At 43.6% G+C, this 13,404-nt stretch overlaps 1 pseudogene across 1 annotated transcript; it reads right to left on the minus strand.

Annotated features, from left to right (window-relative positions):
- Window positions 1–12,168: 12,168 nt before the first annotated feature.
- Window positions 12,169–12,805, minus strand: LOC118707927 (annotated as a pseudogene). The gene has a single exon (XR_004984414.1). The product of XR_004984414.1 is annotated as a ubiquitin-40S ribosomal protein S27a-like (transcript).
- Window positions 12,806–13,404: the final 599 nt, after the last annotated feature.

Genomic DNA, 13,404 nt, shown 5'->3' on the forward strand with positions numbered 1-13,404 from the left:
ATTGCCTGCTGGGAACTTGCTTTTGGAGCCCAGAGCCAGTGAGCACAAAAGCCGGCCATCCTGAGGCTACCAAGCTGGGAGGAAGCCCCATAGAAAGGCCCCAGGCAGGTGTTTCCAGTTAGCACTCACAGCCCACGTCCCAGGTGACATCCTGCATCAGCCACCTGACGTGCACATGAGACACTTTCAGATGATTTTAGCCTCTAGCCCTGGAGCACCCAGTCCGGAAATTCTCCCAGATGAGGCCTAGATTTCCAGGCATTGACAATCTAGCTCCCCTGTGCTCTCTCCAGTTTCCAAACTACTGAATCCATGGGCATACTTAAAGTTTTGTTTAATTACATTAGCTTTTGGGGTAGTTCGTTAAGATGCATTAGTAATTGGAACACCCCTTTTATAATGTTTTTCATAGTGCTACTTACACTGTCACAAACTACGTTGTTGATTGATTGATTGGTTGATTGATTGATAGCCTATCATCCCTACTCAAATGCAGGTTAGCACGGCTAGTGCAAGCACTTGTCTGTCTCAGACATGTAATGGTTCTGGCTTACAGCAGGCAGTCAATAAATATTTGTTGGATGAAGGAATGAACAAATGTCTTTTCCCTTGTAGAACAGAAATAAGTGTTTCTGAGAGAGGATTTCCATTTTTTTTATTCTTCATCTCCAGGCCCTAGGCAATAAAACGAAGGCTGTTTGTGTGAAATATAAAGTAGACTGTGCCTTTTATAATATCCAGGCGAACTATCCAGTCAAACATTCGATTATTCATTCAATGATATGGGCTGAGTTCACCCCACAAGCCAGGCATTGTAATTCTCAGTTGGGACACTGAGGTAGAGAGGACTTAGGCAGTCCTCTGGGAGTCACTGTCTAAGAAGGGCGTGGATGGGAAGCGTCTTTAGCAGAACAGGCCTTGAAGCTGGCCCCTTCCGGGGCAGGGCAGTGACTACTGTCCTCACATCACCAGGTCTCCAGAGTTCCTCTCAGAGTCTGGCATAAAGCAGGTGCTCAGGAAATCTTTGTTGACGTGTGCAAGGAGGAAACAGAGATTGTTCTGAACTGGGCAAAAAGCAAAGACGTGCGTCAGAGAGAAGGGTAACTGTGCAGAAGGGAAGTCTTGTTAAATGTCTAAGTAACATTTGGTTCTCACTCCGAGTATTCTGCCCTCATAAAGAGTCATTACAGAAACCAATTTAAAATACCAAGGAGCCCAGCACAAACATGCTGCTGTTTTTTTGTTTTGTTTAATTTTGTTCCTTTTTTTAAAGGAAGCCCATTAAAATGACATGAAAAAATAATGGCATCTGCCTCAGGTTTCTGCTTGGAGATAGGTTCGTGCAATCTCAGCATTTTATCCGGGCTGCTCCCCTGAGAAAATGCAGTGGGGAAGCAATTTGTATGTATCTCTTTTAACGAAGGCAAGAAGCCTTGATGGTTTGTCCACTTCTGCAGATCCCAGTCCGATCGCAGGGAAGGTGTCAGATCTGAAGAGTTTGTGGGCTGTTAACTGCATGCAGTTTTCCCCCAGGGATTTTCATCTGAGGCAGTGCAAAGCCTCTGATTTCACAGCCAAGTTAGGATGCTGAGACTATTCCTGAGCAGAATGTGCCTCCAATTAATTGTGATAGAGAAAATTGGAGCCTGTCACCAGGAACCGAGGAGGTATTGCATTATTATTTATTGAAAGAATGAATGAGAATAACTCATAAGATTGCTTTATGCTTTCAGTGGTTTTATATATTTCAGTCTCATCCAGCCAGACTTTACTAAGATGATTTCATAGAGGCAGAAATGGGGTTTTAAAAACACAGCACAGAGAGCAGTCACCCAGCACAACCCACACAGCAGTCACTGAATTACTGAGTCCTTACTCTTGGTGTACTTTTTTTTTTTTTTTTTAATTTATTTATTTTTTTGCCATATTGCACTTTGGTGACTACTTTTCTGAACCTTTCTAGTCCCCAAAGTATCACCTTCAGAGAAGTCAAGGATGGTGCCCAGACAGAACACAGACAGAAAAAGAGGAGTCAGTGGGTAGCATCTCCTGGGGAAAGTGTGAATATAAAAATAGTGATCTCTGAACCATCCCAGCATTTCAACATTGCTCTCTCGTACCACTTAATCCTCAATAACATGCCTGACAGTTCTCGTGTGTGCCTCTTATCTCCCTTCTATAAAGCAGTGTAATGTTTTGGGAAAAGCTCAGATGTTTAAGTTTGAAAATTCTGTTTCCCAGACTTTGTAAGCCAGAGTTCCTTATTTTAAGGTAGTGGCTATCTACTTGTAGAAAAAGTGTGAAGATCACATGTTACTATGCCTATAAAGGAACTTATACATGGTCTGCCACAGAGTAAGGCAAACAAATATTAGTAGCCTGTCCTTATGGGTAACCCAGCGTATAAGATCCTTGAAGATAGAACTCTGGCCCAGTGCCTTGCGTATGAGATTTTATGAATATTTATTGAATGATTGAATGCATGAATAACCAGGGATGAAATAGTGTATTAATCAGGGTAACTTGAGCAACAGAAACAAATATATTTCAGTGGGTGTTCAGAATAGAATGTTATTGCCTACTCAACTAAGAGTCCTATTTGGGTGTTCCAATCAGCAAAGGGCTTTCCAACACATACTGACTTATGCACTCAGGCTCTCTTTCTGGCTGATATAACTTGGGCCTTAGTGTCTTTGTAGATCAGGCCCAACTGTTTCTTAGCTCCAGGCCTGAAATAGAATGGACACGCACCACTTCCACTCCCATTCCACTGGTCATATGGCCACACGGGGATGTAAGGGAGGCTGGGAGATAAGATCCCTCATTAGGCAGCTGCCTTTCAGCTGGACACTAGGAAAGGGAAAAATAATTGTTACTACCATAATATTTGTTAAAAAGAAAATGCCAGAAACTTAGAGATAGATGCCAGAAACTTAGAGATCGTGAACAGATGGTAATTTCATTAGCAGGCACTTCTATAATTTGCTTTAACAGGAGACCTCATTTGATATTAGCAAACTCAGATGCCTATAGGAAACAGGCAGCTAATATAAGGGGTCAAGTGTAGGTCAGCTGGGGATAAAGAGAGAACTGTGGATAAAGGTGAGAGCCTACCTTTCCATGTCAGGCTTTGGAGAAGGAAATTAGTTAAATTCATCAAACTCATGTCATAGGTCCAGACTGAACAAGAGCCCTATTTTAACTCATTTTGAGAGGGCAGGGCGGGGTGAGGATGGGCACCTGACTCCACTGTGGGGCAGGGTGGAGTTATCCTCCATTAACTGGATCCTAGCCCAATCAGGGTTAACCAAAGCAGTGACATCACCACCGGAGTAAAACCCCAGGACTGGGCGAAATTCACTCTCTTCCGCCATGCTGCCAGCGTGAGTGGGACAGAGCCCATGCTAGCATGGAAAAGGCTCTTTTTTTTATTGCATCAGACTCGGCTCCCTGGTGGTCCTTGGGGATCACGAAGTCTGGGCATAACAATTTCATTTTATTTGTACTCTTAATTAGAGAGTAACATATCTATGCAACAGGGTAAAATTGTAAGTGCACAGTTTGATGAATTTTTGCAAACTAAACACAACTACTGCAACCAGTATCCAGATCAAGTTAGAGACTGTTCTCAGTAACCTAGAGACCTCCAACTGCTTCCTTCCAGTCAGATCTTCTCTTACTTCAAAATAAGAGGAAGTCTGACATTTCAAATAATGTTTTTCTGATTTTGAAGGCATTGTGTGGTAGCTATATAAGAGACATGTGTAAGCTGAACCTGTGGAAGACAACCAACCTGCCTGCAAGTCCCTCCACTTAGGGTGGATATCTGTTATTGCTTGTACCTCAAAAGCCATCACAGAATGTAGTGGCTTAATGCAACAGGTATTTGTGATTTCCCATAACTCTGGTGAGGCGTACACAAATCTTTGTAAATACCTTGAAGGTCATCTGGAGCCATCTGATCTAGAGTGACTTCAGCTGGATGGCTCATCTCTGCTCCATGTGATGTCTCATCCTCCAGCAGGCCAGCTGGACCTTGTTTGCATGGTTGCTACACAAAGTTAGAAGCTAGATACTGCTGAAAACAATAGATTAAATGAAAAAATCCAGTCTTCTCTGGCCTCCTCTAGCTCCTTCCAGCACAACCAGGAACTGCTGTGCAATGATAAACACATCAGTCCAGATAACTAATCTTGATCTTCCCCCACCCTCCTCCAAGCAGCTGTCTCCCAGGCCCCAGGCTGAATACTGTCCACGCTTAGCAGGAGAAACCCTACTAGAGGTAGGAAGGTCAGAGTCTGAGAAGAAGATGTGATGGTGAAAGTAGAAGGTCTGCTGATGTGCCCAGAAACCAAGGAGTGTGGACAGCCTCTAGAATCTGGAAAAGGCAAGTAGTAGATTCTCTACTAGAGCCTCCAGAAGGAGCACAACCATTGATTTTAGCACCATAAGACCCATTTCAGATGTGGGATCTTCAGGACTATAATATAAATGTGTGCTGTTTTAAACTGCCAAGATTGTGGTCATTTGTAACAGCAGCAATAGTAAACTGATATACTGTATTCTTGCCTCACTGCAGACGCTGCCTTTCATAGGTCCCTGTGGGTGTTCTTGCATGGCTGAGACCATTACCACACAAGAGCCAGGCAAGCAGGCCCTGCGTTGGACCCTGCACCTCAGACACAGTCTCTCTCTGGCCCCCCTCCAGCTGTGCTCCTCCCCAGGGATATGCCAGGCCAATGCTTCTCTGACTGGGTCTGCACAGCACAATAGTTAGTGCCACCTAGGTATTTCTTAGGTAATGGCAAGTCATGAGTTTCACCCTACACCTATTGAACTAGAACCCCTGGGATTGAAGCCCAGGGATGTTTTAACAAGCCCTCCAAGGATTCTGAAATATGCTATGACTGAGAACCATTGCTTCAAGGTTCTATAAGCTCTTTTTTACAAGGGTTTCTCATGCTAAGGGTGGAACTGTATTCAGCCTGGGGGCTGGGAGACACCTGCTTGGATGAGGGTAGAAAGGATCAAGATTAGTTATATGGACTGATGCGCATTTATCATTGCACAGCAGTTCCTGGTTGTGCTGGAAGGAGCCAGAGGAGGCAAGAGAAGACTGGATTTTGCATTTAATCTATTGTTTCCAGCAGTATCTAGTCACAACAATGAACTGGAAAAGGGAAGATGCTTTGAAAAGCGGTGAATTCTATAAACTTGAAAATCATGACCATCACCTCCTTTAGGGATCAAATCACTTTTTTATGGCATGACTGAAACAATATAGATAGTGATAATAATAGTAATTATTGTCAGTATAATAGTTACTATCCTGGGTCTGGTTCTATAGAAGCAGAGACTGAGATAAGGATTCTCCTGTGAGTGGTTTATTGAGGATGTGTTCTCAGGAGGAACCAGGGGGAAGAGGAGGCAGGAAAGAAGAGGAGAGGAAGCCAAGCAAGGCTGCAATTCCAGGCTCAGCCCAGCCTCAGCCTGATCCTGAGGCAGCGCTTGTATGTGTTACACGCAACATGTGTCTGCCCAAAGGCAAGAGAGCCAAGGCTCCATGACCACTGGCCTCAAACTGTCTACTTGGGATGACACCCAGCTCCCTACCTGTGCAGGTAAAGTGGCTCCAGGAGCTCAGGGAAGAAGGTTTCAGGTGCAAGCTGTTAGCAGCAAAGCACTCAGGACCTTGTGAGTGGGGGACCAGAACCAGTACCCGGGGTCTCAGAGGACCTGGACAGGGCACTGAAAAGTCCCTTTGGCTATTGTGAGCTCTCGCTCCCGGCGGGCACAGGCACAGACACAGGCACAGGCACTATTCTCAGAGCTTCCCTTGTATTTGCATCACTTTGTGACTGTGATACTTGAGGCACAGGAAGATTAAGTAATTAGACCAAGGAGCTGCAGGAGGTAGGAGGTGGCTGAACTGGGATTCAAGCCCAGGCAGTGCAGTTCTCACCCATCACTGTAAATAGTCCCCTCATGCTGCAGCTGTCCCCCAGGGTCCACTTGCTGCCCCTGCCCTGGGTTCTTTGCAGGGACAATACTTCTTCCAGGGGCAGGAGGAGGGTGGTTCTCCAAGTCTCCCTCATCTAGGAAATCAGAATGCCTTTGGGCAGACACACATTGCGTGTAACACATTGTAAGGAAAAGGGAATATTTTATCAACCAAGAGGAAAAGTCTCAATCCATATGCTTAATTAGGTTAGATACCCATTTTCCTCTGAGTCTTTTCTAGGTCTTTGAAGTCAGTAAAAGCCCTGGGCATTGGAGAGGGGGAAAGAGTAGAAAGGGAGTTGGGAGGAAACCTCCTACGTACATAATAGAGAAGAAAAAAAATCAATCGTCAATCCTCTTTAAGAGTTGAATGCAGATAAAGTCAGCTATCAACCTTATCAACATGGAAAAGAGATGCATAAAATAAAAACTGGGGTAGATCCCGGAAGGAGGGAAAGCCTCCATGCATCTGAAGACTTTCCTACCTTGTTAAGAGCCTCCTTGCCTGCTCTCCTACTAAAAGACTGAACTTGTTTGCGGCCAATTCAGACTCCTGGAGGATTTAGATATTTTAGGGAAAGGAGAAGACTCGAAATAAAGATTGGAAAATTCCAAGGAGGGATGAGGGCAGTAGCTGTGGAGCAGAGAGTGCTGGGAGACGAGGGCAGCCGTGGTGGGTCAGGAGGTCTGGCTTTCCCAGTCCTTTCAGCCCTGATGATTGCTTCACCCAGACTCCAGGCCAGCACCATTCCCGGGGCCTTTCTGTGACTACAGAAATGTTCTGTACTTCTGTCCTATACAGTGGTCATTAGCCACATGTGACTACTGAGCACTTGAAATGTGGCTAGTGGGACTAAAGAACTGAATTTTTTACTTTTACTTAATTTCAATTCATTATGTTGAAATTGTGGCTAGTGGGTACCCTATCGGACAGCTCAGCTTTTGTGGACTTGGTATTTCCAAAAGCACCTAAAAAATGCAGTCTTTATGTTCCAACCATTTGAAGAAACCAAGTGAGTCAGTTAAGTTTGTCGACATAACAAACCACCCTCGGATAGTGGCTCAAAATAACAATCACTTATTTAGTTCATGATTCCAGGCCTTATGTACTTGGCATGGGCATAGCTGGACAGTTGTATTGTGTCCTAGGCTAAATTCGTGCATTTGTGGGCAGCTCCTGCTCAGCTGGGAACTGGCTGGTATAGGATGGTGTCAGCCTGGAGGGCTCCTCTCAGCTCCATGTGGTCCTTTATTCTCTCAGAGGCTCACCTGAAGTTTTTGTTTTGTTTTGTTTTGTTTTGTTGTTGTTGTTGTTTGTTTTTTGCACATAATGGTCGGGCAGGGATTCAAGAAAGTGAGCCATAATGTGCAAGCTCCTGAGGCTTACTCTCAGAACTGGCTCATGCAACTCTGCCTACATTCTATTGGCCAAAGCAAATCCCAAGGCCAGCCCAGAGTAAGGGGCCTGGAAATAGAGTGTTTCTCTTGGTGGGAGACCCAGTAGAATCACATGCAAAGGGTGTGGATGTGGGGAAGCAAGAATAATTGTTGCCGAAACCGGTTTTGCTCAGTGGATAGAGCATCGGCCTGTGGACTGAAAGGTCCTGGGTTCAATTCCGGTCAAGGCCATGTTCCTTGGTGGCGGGCACATTCCCAGTGGGGGGTGTGCAGAAGGCAGCTGATCGATGTTTCTAACTCTCTATCCCACTCTGTAAAAGGGAATAAAATATATATTTAAAAAAATAATTGTTGCCACTTTTTTATTTATTTTATTTATTTTTTATTTTTTATATTTTATTGATTTTGTACAGAAAGGAAGGGAGAGAGATAGAGAGTTAGAAACATCGATGAGAGAGAAACATCGATCAGCTGCCTCTTGCACAGCCCCACCAGGGATATGCCCGCAACCAAGGTACATGCCCTTGAGAGGAATCGAACTCGGGACCCTTCAGTCCCAAAGCCGATGCTCTATCCATTGAGCCAAACTGGTCTCGGCGCCACTTTTTAAAAAAATATATTTTATTGATTTTTTACAGAGAGGAGGAGAGAGGGATAGAGAGCTAGAAATGTGGATGAGAGAGAAACATCGACCAGCTGCCTCTTGCACACCCACTACTGGGGATATGCCCACAACCAATGTACATGCCCTTGACCGGAATCGAACCCGGGACCTTTCAGTCCGCAAACCGACGCTCTACCACTGAGCCAAACCGGTTTCAGCTGTTGCCACTTTTATAATCAACTACACTGAGGCCCTAGGTTACACTGACACTTTCTGTACAAAAGAAAGTTTTAGTAAATTTGACCCTCAGACTAGGGCTGGTCCTTCGTTTATTTCTTTGATTCTCTGTATATCCCTTGCCTCTCAGTTTTATCTACAGAAAGATGGAGACATAGTGATTTCACTGACTTTCTTCAGCCCTCACTTAGTGTAAGTGTTGAACTTGGCGGTTGCTCTTATGTGGGGTCCCAGTGAGGGGCAGAAACGTGGGCATGGGCAGATCTGGAGGAGCCCATGTGGAATGTCCAAAAGCTGCTTCTTTGACACAGGGCCTTTGGCAGCCAGAAATGAAGGCATCCTCGACAAACAAAGGTATGTACAGTTGAGCTCAAACTTTTTGGAAAGAAGTTTATAAAAGATCGAGCTCGGAAAGGATGGAGTTTTTTCTTCTAGGTTTTTCTAATTTATAACCCACCTACTTCCTTTTTCTTTCATAACTGTGATGTACGTGAGTGGAGTGATCTAAATATCTTCCTAGTTCCAGAGGCTTGACAGTATTTTCACGCCAATCTCCCGCTCAATAAATCAAGCCTTGCAGATCTGTGAACTGCAACATTAATAAAATTCCTCTGGTAGAGAAAGGCCAGTGCTTCTGTGCATCCAGTTCCTGTGAATCTCCGCAATGGTGTTTCTGCTGGAGGTAATGTTGGGGACCAACACCCCACAACTGTCAGTGCAGGTTTATGTGTTGCACCAAAGTGCTGATTCACACGTCTTTACTTGTGAAATTAAACTGGAAATTAGTAGAAGGGAAATTCTTCAGAGGAAAGAAAGCTTGGAGAAGAGAAGATAGTGGTGATGACAAAGATGGTGATAAAGATAATGAGCTAGAGAGAGGGAGAAGGAAGAGGAGGGGAGGGGGGAGTTAAATAGAAGAATACAGAAGAAAGAGAAGGAACATGGAAAAGAGAGAGAGAGAGAGAGAGAGAGAGAGAGAGAGAGAGAGAGAGAGAGAGAGAGAGAGAAGAGAGAGAAGAAGAAGAAGAAGAAGAAGAAGAAGGAGGAGGAGGAGGAGGAGGAGGAGGAGGAGGAGGAGGAGGAGGAGGAGGAGGAGGAGGAGGAGGGGGAGGAGAGAGGATGGGGCAGAGGGAGCCAGAATGAATGAAGGAGAAAGAGAAGGAAGGGCCAGAAGGGCAGGGTAGCACACTCTCTTAAGGGCTGTGCATTCCCAGGGGAATCCAGTGGGAGTCCCAAATTTAGTGACAAAATTGAATGTGACTCAGATGGAAGGAGCCCTGAATTTGTTCTGTCCCCTGGGACTGTGTGACAGTTGCTTCACTTCTTTGTGTATTTGTCTTTTCATCTATAGAAAAAGGTAGGCAATAAGAGGTATGTTTTGTTTGTTTGTTTGTATGTTTTCTGTTTGTTTTGTTTTGTTTTTTGCTCTTTTGGGCTAGGAAAGTCTATTTTGTTTCTTTTTAAAAACATACATTTTATTGGTTTTTTTACAGAGAGGAAGAGAGAGTTAGAAACATCGATGAGAGAGAATCATCAATCAGCTGCCTCTTGCACACCCCCCACTGGGGATGTACCTGCAACCAAGGTACATGCCCTTGACCGGAATCGAACCCGGGACCTTTCAGTCCTCAGACCGACGCTCTACCACTGGGCCAAACCGGTTTTGGCAGGCAAGTCTATTTTCATGTGAAGAAATCTATCCTACAGATCCACAGATGAACAAAACTGCTGTGTTCAGCTTGAAGACAGTTGGGATCATCTTTCTTAGTTGGGATCTCTGGAAACAGACCCTGGAAGGATGTTCATGAGCCAATTATCTCTTTAGGAGGTGCTCCCAGGAAGGCATTAGGAAAGCAGGACTGGGTTGGGGAGAGGCCAAGCAAAGGTGCAGTGTCAGGCAAATTCCCAGCTTCAGCCTGATCCTGTGGATGTTCTGGACTGTTAATTATGTCCCAGTGTTCATGTCCATTGAAGTAAAAGAGCTGGGATTTTATATTCTTGGCTAGAGGCCAGCCAGGGGGACATAATGCTCATCACCTTCCAGCTCTCCTTGCTGGTGAGGAAGCTTCAGGTCCCCAAGGGCAACTCCCTGGAAAAAGTCATAGGGACCACTCCTTAGCAACCAAGTGCTGCTAATGTTGAGGACTGGCACCAGCAACCAGCAGAAGGGATCCTTGGGAATTTGGTCAGGTCATCAGTGAGATCTCTTACACCACCTCCATGAGTCTCCCCCAAAGCTAGGATCCATGTAGTCAGAGATGGTCCTCAGAAAGTGATGCCATCCTAGACCAATGAGTCCCCAGGCAACCCACCAGTTGACCACATGATAAAGCTCAGCCCAAATCAGCAGAATGGGCTAACAGAACTTGGGATGGGCTAACAGAACTGTGGGATAGTAATTATTTAAAAGTGTTGGCATGCTTTGTATATAGCAAAAACTACCAAATACACGAGAAGGAGATCATCTAAATACTCAGTCTAATTGCTATCCTAACCAACATGTATAGGTAGAATCTGAAAATGGCATTGAACTTCATGATACACCAGGAAGTTCTGCCTGGAAGGCAGAACTATGTCTCTCTAGTTATTACTGAATTGATACTAGACAATGACACTTTCTTTCAAATCGTTCTCAGCATTTTGTGCTGCTACTACTGGGTTTTAATCTGCTGCTTTATCATATTCTAGGTTACTGCTACAGTGGAATTTATTTTTGAGAGATAACCCAGTTTCTTTAAAAAAAGAGGGCATAAAATTATGTAAAAAGAAAGGAATAAAATAAAATTACATGACAGCCAAAAAATGAAGGGGAATAAAAGAAGAATGAAGGAGAAATTAATTGAACTGTGTTTTGAATGACTGGCTTGATGACCAGCTTCTCATATAGTGAAGATCCCAGTATAAGAAGGTGAAGTCAGTAGCTTGTACATATTTTGGACATCTCTGACGACTTGACTTAAAATTATTTTGAATTGTCAGAAGAGTCCAAATACAAAAGTTTAGTTTAGTATAACCTTTCTGGAGATTTTGTGGAATGTATGTGTATTAAGAATGTATCCTAATTTGGCTGAAGTGAGGTGCCAAACACTCCACTTGACTTCATTGCTCCCCTGAACCACCACATTTGCATAAAAAATTAACATGAAAAGTGTGATGAGCCTCTAGGCAGATGGAGGCCTTTGACTAATTAGTTGAAACAGTGACAACTTTAGATACATGCTCAGAACAGATTTAGTGCTGACAATGCTCTGTGAATATGGGAACACAGTGTCACTTTCCTGTAAGTTGGAGGGGAGAAGCTACCCGGATCAGAAGTCTGGTGTCTTGGCTTTAGAGGAGAAACAACTGAGAGTCTGGTCAAGGCCCCTTTGTGCTCCACATGTGACAGTCCTATTTGCAGAGCTTCCAGACACCTTCTCAGGTCTCCTCAGCATCCTTCTTTTTCTTCTCCCTGACCCCGAGGACTGAAGAGTTTCTGTCCTGTCAGCCACACACCCTGTGCTTGACTCCTTGCACATACCAGATGCATATCTGGTTCTTCTTGCATCTGGACTACTCATATCTTGGTGTGTAAAAGAATCACCTGAAGGACTTTCTAAACCCAGAAACTGGGGTCATACTTCCATATGTTTGGGTTCAGAACATCTGGGGTGGAGCCCAAAGTTTTGCATTTCTAACTGCCAGGTGATGTTGATGTCACTGCCAGGTGATGTTGATATCACTGGTTCAGAGACCTCACTTGGAAGTAGCTCTGCTTTAAGGAAGTGATACACTGATCTAAGCACAGTGTTTCAAGCTAGCTACCTACGCATCAATTTTAGTCTACAAATAAGTTTTATTTTTCTTGGTAATACTCTACAGGGAAAATTACCCCCAAATACCTAGTTGTGTTGTCTTTTTTTTTTTTTTTTTTTTTTTTTTTTTTTACAGAAACACAAACTGGTTTAATATCTAGACAGCTGATATTAAATATAATGGAATTTTTCTGCCAAAGTATAGTTTATCAATTTGATCCATCAACTTCTGATGCTTAAAAAATTCACTGGAATAATATTCAACAATTAAATGTTAGTTCATGTCTTTTATTAACCCAAATATAATTACTTGTATTATATTTTGTTAAAGCAGTAGGTCAGACAACATAGCCATGATAATGTCTGTCCAGTGGCTGGCCATAAAAACTCCAGCATCACATTCATCTGAAGGGCACTCCCAACAAAGGCGACTGATTTTGACATTCTAATCCATATTGTAGTATTTCAGGACAGCCAGCTTAACTTTCTTTCTTTTATATTTGTTTTTCTTAGGAATGGAGTAAGACTTCTCCCTTGGGTATAGAGTAAGACTTCTCCCTTTTCTTAGCCATGAAGTCTCAACACAAGATGAAGAGTAGACTCCTTTTGAATGTTGTAGTCAGACAAAGTATGCCCATTTTCCAGGTGCTTGCCAGCAAAGATCAGTCTTTGCTGATCAGCAGGAATTCCTTCCTTATCCTGGCTCTTGGCCTTTATGTTTTCTAACATATCCGAAGGTTCAGCCTGTAAAGGTTTTCACAAAAATCCGCATGTTAGTGGCAACTCCACTGCAGATGGGAGATCAGAAAAAAAAAAAAAAAAAGATCTCTTTTGTCTTCTTTTATAAATAAAAACATCTGTCATTGTCAATGATGCCAATTGCCTTGACATTAGTACCAGAATCCCCATTTAGAGGGGAAACGTATTCTTGGATTTGCCACAGTCCCCGCCAACCCCTCTCACACCCCAGGATCACTTCCATTGTTTTCTTTATATATTGTTTCTGTTTTCCCCTAAGTTTGTGTACCCTAATTTAAGTTTGCATAATATTAACCTTCACAGGCAACACCTTTGCATTTTTACAAGGGCTTGCAGGGAATGATGCCTTAATACAAAGATGTAATGCCAATAGTGGAAATCTCAGGCTGCAGTGGTCAGCTGCTGTAGAGAATGTGGGTTTTCTCCAGGGACCTCACAGAATGGTCACCTGCCATGTCTCCATAAGAAGATTAAACTGGTTTCCCAAAAGTTGACATGTAATAGTGTGGAGAGAGATGCCCTTTTTGGAAGGAAGAGCCTTTATAAAACCAGGGTGTGTTCTTTTTACACAATGAATCTAGGTTAATAGAGACCCTTAGAGATTCAAAACAT

The sequence above is a fragment of the Pipistrellus kuhlii genome, unplaced genomic scaffold (genome assembly GCF_014108245.1).
Source record: "Pipistrellus kuhlii isolate mPipKuh1 unplaced genomic scaffold, mPipKuh1.p scaffold_m20_p_6, whole genome shotgun sequence".
In the NCBI taxonomy this organism is placed as follows: Eukaryota; Metazoa; Chordata; class Mammalia; order Chiroptera; family Vespertilionidae; genus Pipistrellus; species Pipistrellus kuhlii.